This window comes from Lissotriton helveticus, chromosome 7 (assembly GCF_964261635.1).
Source record: "Lissotriton helveticus chromosome 7, aLisHel1.1, whole genome shotgun sequence".
NCBI lineage: Eukaryota > Metazoa > Chordata > Amphibia > Caudata > Salamandridae > Lissotriton > Lissotriton helveticus.
The window spans coordinates 493,994,315-494,003,530 of NC_136068.1; positions in this window are offsets into that span (position 1 = coordinate 493,994,315).

A 9,216-nucleotide genomic window follows, 5' to 3' on the forward strand; every position below is an offset into this window, starting at 1 on the left:
GATGTTTTGCAAAGTGATGCAGCGGTGGTGCAATGGTGTATGGTGTATGGTACCATGGTATATGGTGCCATGGTGTATGGTATTTACAATGTGACGCAATTTGAAGATGCGTCACATTGTAAAGCCCTGCGCCAGAAGGAGGCTTTCCTGCGCAGGTAAGTTGTGTTCTGGCGCATGAACGCCTCCTGAAAGTGACTAAGTGAAATCTATAAGATTTCATTCAGTCACTTTTGGGCTTATACTGCATCAAAACCCTGCCCCTGCTTGAAGGAGAGACAGGGGAGATTTTTGAAAAATGAGCAAGTATAATTTCTTAATGTACACAGACGCTCAGTGTGACACTAGACAAAAATTTTAAAACCATACATTTTACCCAAAACACATTTACTACACTAAAACGTTTAACTGACTGAACACATTCCATGTATATAAAACCTACATTTCACTGGACAATCCTGACTCATTTTGCAAACACATTTCCAATTTGCTGCATTATTTTTTTGCCAACATTACATCCAAAAAGGAGACACAATGGAACAAGAAAGAGGCCCAACAGGCTTGTAAATCTGCCCAAGAGTGTATGCAGCAGTCTATGTATACTGACTGTCGCATTGCTAACAGTGAGGTATGATCAGACAAGGAGGATTAAGAGGTCAAAGAATGGAGTATAAAAAGAAGGGAGACTATTAGGAGACACAGGAGACAATGAAAACAGAGCAGGACTAAGAGGTGATGAGCGACTATCAGAACAAGCAGCACTATAAGGAAAGACAAGTGAAAATAAGGAAAGAGGGGCAATATCACAAGACTGGGGACAGTATAAACAGAGAGAGGTAGACTGTGAGGAGAGACAAGGGAGATTTTTGAAAAAGAGGCAAGTATAATTCCTTAATGTAAACAGACGCTCAGTGTGATACTAGACAAAAAATTTAAAACCATACATTTTACACAAAACACATTTACTACACTAAAACATTTAACTGACTGGACACATTCTATGTATATAACACCTACATTTCACTGGACAATCCTGACTCATTTTGCAAACACATTTCCTATTTGCTGCATTATTTTTTTGCCAACATTACATCCAAAAAGGAGACACAATACAACAAGAAAGAGGCCCAACAGGCTTGTAAATCTGCCCAAGAGTGTATGCAGCAGTCTATGTATATTGACTGGCGCATTGCTAACAGGGAAGTATGATCAGACAAGGAGGATTAAGAGGTCAGAGGAGGGAGTATAAAAAGAAGGGAGACTATTAGGAAACAAAGGAGACAATGAAAACAGAGCAGGACTAAGAGGAGATGAGCGACTATCAGAACAAGCAGCATTATAAGGAAAGACAAGTGAAAATAAGGAAAGAGGGAAAATATCACAAGACAGGGGACAGTATAAACAGAGAGAGGCAGACTATGAAGAGAGACAGGGGAGATTTTTGAAAAAAGAAGCAAGTATAATTCCTTCATGTACACAGACGCTCAGTGTGATACTAGTAAAAAAAAATTAAAACCATACATTTTACCCAAAACATATTTACTACACTAAAACTTTTAACTGACGGAACACATTCCATGTATATAACACCTACATTTCACTGGACAATCCTGACTCATTTTGCAAATACATTTCCAATTTGCTGCATTATTTTTTTACAGACATTACATCCAAAAAGGAGACAGAATAGAACAAGAAAGCAGCCCAAAGGGGCTTGTAAATCTGTCCAACAGTGTACGCAGCATACTATGTATACTGACTACCAAAATGTACATTTAGAACACAAGGCTAATTCTCAACAAGCAACACTATTAACTACTCTACAACTAAAAATGTGACTGCACGCATTCTAAATTTTTTAGTACTGCACTTTATTGCACAAAGATGACTAACTAAACACATTAACTTACCAAATTATTTTATCACAATAGTAATCCAAATGTAGACAAACTCAGAATATGATTCTACAACCTTTACAAGGATAAATACATTACTCTTACTATAAATAAAATGCACCACATACAGTCCCTTACAAGTTATCAACTCACCTTTCAAACTGCTTGGAAGATTAAGAAGAATACCACTCACACAGCAGATGGTCTTAAACAGAATCTCTCTGCTTCAGTGCTTTCAGCAGAACCAAAAATGGCACATTTTCCCTCTCAATTTACACATATATACACATTAAGAACAAATCAAATTCCTTCACACAATAATTCAAAACCAAACACACATTTCTATTGGTTCAACATTTCAAATATTTCCAACTGACATAACTTTCCACCCTACCCCCAACAGATCATGCAAAAGTCAACTGTCAACACAGGTCAAAAGTTCAGCACACTATAAAACACTGCTCCTCAATACCTTTAGACTATCCATAAGTACTTGCTTATAAGTACTAATAAAGAGAAAAGGTTTCATTAGAAGCAACCAACACATAAACACATAAACTTGATAGATATCTGTAAAATATATTTTTCTGATTGTTTTTTTTCTTGCTAAGGTACGCTTACCGGACGACTTACAGACTTTGCACCGTACGTCAAACGTACGTGTATGGCACGTGCACGGTAAATATCTCGTAAAAAAAAATAGCCTCTATTACTAATTTTTTTTAATCCTCGGGGACCCCTTCCGCCGGGGATAAAATATAATGTTGGGGACCGTGGGGGGGAGCGCCAAAGCCCCCACGGTCCCAGCCGGCTCCCCGCGTCCTTCGGGAGCCGGCATTGCTTTTCGTCAGAGAGAGCAGCTTACATGCCGCTCTCTCTGACGAAAAGCAATCTGCTTTCCTACTTGAAAGAGAGAGCAGGTTACCATAGCAAACAGCAGTGTCCCGGGGGTAGGCACCCGGGGACACTGCAGTAGCCAGCCCTGGGGGGTGGCGGTCCCCAGGGCCATCAAAGGCTCCAGGCTCCATATAAAGCCCAGGGGGATGGCGGTCCCCGGGGCGTGTGTGGGGGCTTGAGCCCCCCCACACACGTATTTTTTTCTTTCCTTTTTAAAAAAAAAGCCCCGGGGGTGGCAGTCTCCGGGGCTGCGGCAGAGCCATAAGCCCCCCCGCCAACATATACTTAAAGCCCCGGGGATGGGGTCCCAGGGGATTATAAAAAATTTGTCATAGAGGCTATTTTTTTTATACGATATATTTACTGTGCGCGTACCATGCACGGACGTACGACGTACGGTGCAAAGTCTGTAAGTCGTCCCGTGAGCGTACCTAACCAAGAAAAAAAAAAGATTTTGACATTGGGGACCATTATAAAACCCCCTAAGCAACTCTAGGGGTCAGAAAGTCCTATGACAAACAGCAAACATTTCCCTTCAATCTACACACTCAATGTACACACATATACAAATAAATAACAAATCACATTTATTCCCACATTAAATCAAAATGAAACACACTTTTCTTTTACTTGAACTTTTGAACCCTTCCCACCTCACAAAACTTTCAACCCTTCCACCCTTCCCCCATTCCACATTCTGCCAGTTACCATAGAAACACTTCAGAGAACACCTAACTGAGCACACAGGTGAAAAGTTCATCATACATTGTTGCAAATCAAAACAGCAAGCGTGCTTGACTTCTCAATAAACCAGCTTATTTTATGTAACGTTCCTTACAATCAATTTTTGTTAACCAATACGAATCATGCTTTTAAAAAACAGAAGCATGCACCATAGTTTTCAGTGTAGAATCATTTCTTTTTTTTTTTCAAAACTGCATCTTATCCACCATTTTAGAAAAATCTTAGTTTTCAAACTGCCATTTCATTTACAGAGACCATCTGAGTGCATCCAGACCTCTCTTCAAAATGCTTACAGTGTGGATTGTGGGACACAGCTATATTTTCTGGAGTGAAAGGAACGCATAACAGAAAGAAATTCACAAAGACCTAGGTTTACCAAATGTAGACATTACATGGATTGGACAGAGAGGGTTACAATGGCACCAATTGATGCCATTGGTGAAATTCTTTTTGCATCTCCAACAACCTGACCTCATAATTGTGCACTGGGGTGGCAGTGACCTAGGCACTATGACTGGGGTAGGTCTGGAAATGCTTATGAAAGACACCTTTGGAGAATTGATGTCACTTTTCCCCCAAACTGCCTTTGCTTATTCTAACATATGCCAAAGGCAGAAATGGAACTGGTCCAATCAATTTTGTCCACAGATTGAGGAAGCTAGGAAACATGTGAATAAATCTGTTTCTGCTTTTCTGCGAGACTATAGAATGGGGTCCATTCACCATAACAATCTGCGCTTCAATATGGATGGCATCTATAGAAGAGATGGTGTACATTTTACAGATGAGGGGAACAGAGTCTTCCTCTAGAACTTAAGACTCTGCATCGGTACTTACTTATAGGTACTAAAATCTCCCAAAAAACACAAGGGCTCTTATTAGAGCCACCCAACATCTAAACACATACACTTCATAAATATCTTAAAAATATTTGTATTATTCTTGCTTAGGTACGCTTACCGGACGACTTACAGACTTTGCACCGTACGTCGTCCGTACGAGCATGGTACGTGTACGGTAAATCCACTGTAAAAAAAAAATAGCTGGTATTACTAATTTTTTATAATCCCCGGGGACCCCATACCCGGGGTCCAAATACAATGTTGGGGACCGTGGGGGGAGCCCCAATGCCCTCACGGTACCAGCCGGCTCCCCGCGTCCTTCGGGAGCCGGCATTGCTTTTCGTCAGAGAGAACAGCTTACATGCTGCTCTTTCTGACGAAAAGCAATCTGCTTTCCAACTTGAAAGAGAGAGCAGATTACCTGCTCTCTCTTTCAAATAAGAAAGCAGTTTGCTGTGGTAGGGTGGGAGCCACGAGGCTCCCGCCCTACCATAGCAAACAGTAGTGTCCTGGGAGTAGGCACCCCGGGACACTGCAAGAGCCGGCCCTGGGAGGTGGCAGTCCCCAAGGCCATCGAGGGCTCCAGGAGGGAGGCAGCGCGGCCCCCTCCCAACAATTGTAAAGCCCCGGGGGATGGCAGTCCCCGGTGCTGGGGGGTCCATCACAGACCCCCTTGTTTTAAATATTAGTGCTCCGGGGGTGGCGGTCCCTGGGGCTGTTGGGGGCCATGAGCCCCCACATACTTACAAATAAAGCTCCGGGGGTGGTGGTCCCGAGGCTGCGGGGGGCCGTGTGCCCCCCCTAGCATAATTACTTAGCCCCAGGTGGTGGTGGTCCCCGGGGCAGTGTGGGGGGATTGGGACCCCCCCACACACTTTTTCCATAATGCCCCAGGGATTTGGTCTCCCCGGGGACTAATTAAAAAAAAGCAGACCAGAATTATTATTTTTTGTTCACGGCGTACGCATACCTACGCGTACCTATGCGTACCCCGCGATGTGGGGGACCGGCGAGACCCATAATTTACAAATCTCTCTATGAGCCAAAAGTATGGCATAAAAAATGAGCTTAGCCTTATCATCTATACCCTTACCTTGCAGGTCAAGTCTTCCAGATATAACTAGCTCAAGGCTTACCTTGATCTGCAGGCCTAGGGCCCTTGACAAACAGCTACTCACGGCCTCCCAAAACTCTTTGATCTTCGGACACAGCAAGAACATGTGCAGGTCATCTTCATTAGGCTTCATTAGGGCTCTTGCACTTGGGACACGCCACCACACCGCCAGAGCTGAATTTAGAAAGTCTTCGAGGGGACCAGTATGCCCTATGCATGCTAAAAAAATGGTTCCACCTTAAATTTTGTAGAGCATAGACATTGTATACTTGCCATTGGTCTTCTGTTGCGATCTCTGGCAAGGAATCTCCCCACAGGGCCTCAGGCAGCTTGAAAGGGCCGTCCTCCATCTCTAGCATCAGCCAGTACCACATTGAAACTTCCTTTTTATGTAAGCGGTTCAAGAAAAACTTCTCCTCCAGCTCATTATAAGTTCTAATTTGGTCTCCCACTTCCATTGACCAACTCTGGATCTGCAAATATTTAAATTTGGAGAAACCTTGACCCCATTTTTGTTCACAAAAGCCCCAGGATACCAGCCTGCCATCCGGAAATAGGTCCTTCCATCTCTGGGGACCAAACTCCTTTAACGGTCTAGCCAACGCAGCCTTTAGCCAAAGCGGCGACCCTGGCGCATCCCAAATCAGAGCCATATGAATATAATATGGGATTTTTTGAGCCCTCCTGATTGTAAACCATATCTCTGCTAAGCCTCTTAAAACCTTTAACCTGACCTTCTTAAAAAATTTCGGATCAGCATACTTATATAGGAAACCATACTCGTTGAAATTTTCCTTTCTGAGCATTGCACGAAACGTTATCTCAATTACGGAGTTTGTCGGAGTATCAAGACCATTCTACAGTTTTTCAACAAGAAGGCTCATGAATATAGTTGCAAGTCCGGGACCGCTAAGCCTCCTTTAACAAGTCTTCTCCTAAGCTTCTTCCATGACAAACGCGGCCCTTTTGATGCCCATAAGAAGGAACTGATCTTACGCTGTAAACTTGCAAACCATTCTTTCTTGAATATCAAAGGAACTGATTCAACAAAAATGTTAACTTTGGCTAAATCATCATTTTCACCAAGTTCGTCCGGCCAAACAAAGTGAGTGGTAGGTGTGCACAGCCTCGCAAACTGGCACTTATCTCCTTTTTTAGTTTGAAAAAAATGTACTTTAGTGAGTTCCCCAATATCCTGCGTTATCCTAACCCCAAGATATCTCATCTCACTCTTACAAACAATTCCCTCAGAGTTCATGTTCCTGGCCATGATTTCTGTTTTTTCCTATTTATAGCATAGCCTGAAACAGCCCCGAACTACTTGGTCAAGTCTAAAAGGCATTCCATTTACTGGTGTCGATTGGGGGTATAGATAATTATATCATCAGCGTATAGCCCAATCTTTGTGGACCAACCTTCAAATTCAAAAGGGACAATATTCCCTACAGATCTTATCTTACATGCTAGGGGTTCAATATAAAGGTCAAATAAAAGTGGTGACAGGGGACAACCTTGTCTGGTCCCTCGCATAATAGGCACTGGCTGAGTAAGTATCCTGTTAATTAACACTCTAGACGTCGGAGACTGATATATAGCTGCAATAGATTTACAAAAATTCTGACCTAGATTGAGATACTTTACCAAGGCCTGCAAATAAGCCCAATTCACACGATCAAACGCCTTGGCGGCATCTAAAGCGATGATCGCCAAGGGAAGATCATGGGCCGTGGCCATATCTATGGTGCCAATAAGCGAAAAAGTGAGATCTTTCAGATATCTGCCCTTAATAAAGCCTTTTTGATCTTCATGGACTAACTGTGGGATAACTATACTCAATCTATCAGCCATTATTTTAGCAAAAAATGTATAGTCACAGTTAAGTAACGATATAGGCCGATATTCTATATTCTATATATATATAGTCCATATATTTTGGTGATTTCCCAGGCTTCGGTATTAGTATAATATTTGCCTCATTCCAAGAAGGTGGCAAGGACACCTTTCCCATAAAAATCTGATTGAACAACTGACAAATAATTGGTGTTAATATGCCTACCATAGATTTATAGACTTCAACGGGAAGGCCATCTGGCCCGGGTGCTTTACCTCTTTTTCCCCCTTTGATGACCCCTTTAACCTCTGATTGGGATATCTCGTGATTTAAAACATCCTTGAACTCAACCGATAAGGGCTCCAGAAGTTCCACCCAAGCCTGCAACACCTGCTCTTCAACCCTCAGATCTTCGTTATAAACCTTCGCAAAGTATTCGTAAAAAGCCGCCGCTATACCTTTAAAGTCTGTAATCATCACCCCCGTCTCCACACCCTTCACTTCTTTAATCAAATTCCGAACTTGGTCCTTCTTCATCTTCCACGCTAACAATTTACTACAGCCCTCTCCGTATTCAAAATGCGCTAGTTGACTAAAATCCCATTTCTCCTTAACTCTTTCTCTCAGAATTCCCACCAGATCTGATTTTAGCTCTATTACTTCTTGAAGGACATTTTCATCCGGAGCGGTTCTACCAGAGTTTACCATATCAGCCTCCCTCTGCCAAATCTTTTTCTCCAAATCTGTAACCTTTCCATAATATAATCTTCTTTTTTTCGCTCCCAAGGCACCCAATCTTCCTCGTAAGAATGCCTTGTATGTATCCCAGATGATCTCAATCCCAGGTTCTTCTGAAAAAGTAATTTTGTCTCTTCATTCAAAAATTCTAATGCTTCCTGATCAGAGAGGACCGTGCGATCTAACCTTCATATTGACCCCAATATACCATCCCCTATTTCCAACCAAAGTGTAGTGGCTGAATGATCCGAGAGATGTGCTCCAACATGACCCACATGGGTCACTGAATCAGCCAACCTAGAGTCTACCAAAAAATAATCAATTCGAGACTTATGATTATATTTTTTATTATAGAATGTAAACCCTAATTGCTGTCCAAACCTGGATCTCCAAATATCACACAATCCTAACTGAGACATCATCAACTTAACGCTATTTGACATTTTGGGATTCACAGCAGCTCTACTCTTTTCAGAGCGATCTAGCTTATGGTCAAGCACAGTATTAAAATCACCGGCCATGATGATCTTACCTGAAAAATTCAATAGCTCCCTGGCCAAATCATCTAGAGGACCTATATCATCCTGATTCGGACCATAATAGCAGACCAAAATAAACATTTGCCCACAGATCTTTAACTTCACAATCAGCCACCTTCCACATACATCAGTTGCTTTATCCTCAACTGAAATATTTACACCCTGCCTGATTAAAACTGCAACCCCTTTAGTAACAGCTGTCTGAGGAGTATAAATTGCATGAGCCACCCATCGCTGTGATAGAAACAGTTCCTTACTTTCGTCCCCTGATTAATGAGTCTCCTGTAATATTATAATTTGAGCCAAAGAATCCCTCAGGTATTTTAAAATCAACTCCCTTCTTCTTTTTACACATTTATATTCCAGGATAGGATTCTCAGCTCCTTTAAATTAGTGCCACTCATCCCAGCCTAAGCCGACAATCACGTGCATCCTGACTTTTTTTTTCCCCAAAAGCAAAAAAGCATCTGAGGTATTTTTTCTTCCATTTCTCCCCTTACCCTTACACCCTGCCCCTCTCCCCTCTCCACCACCCCCAAACCACCCAAAAAAAAACCTCTTACCCCGGAAAACCCATCCTGAATACCCATGGCCAAAAGGCCCTATGGGTGCCCTACAG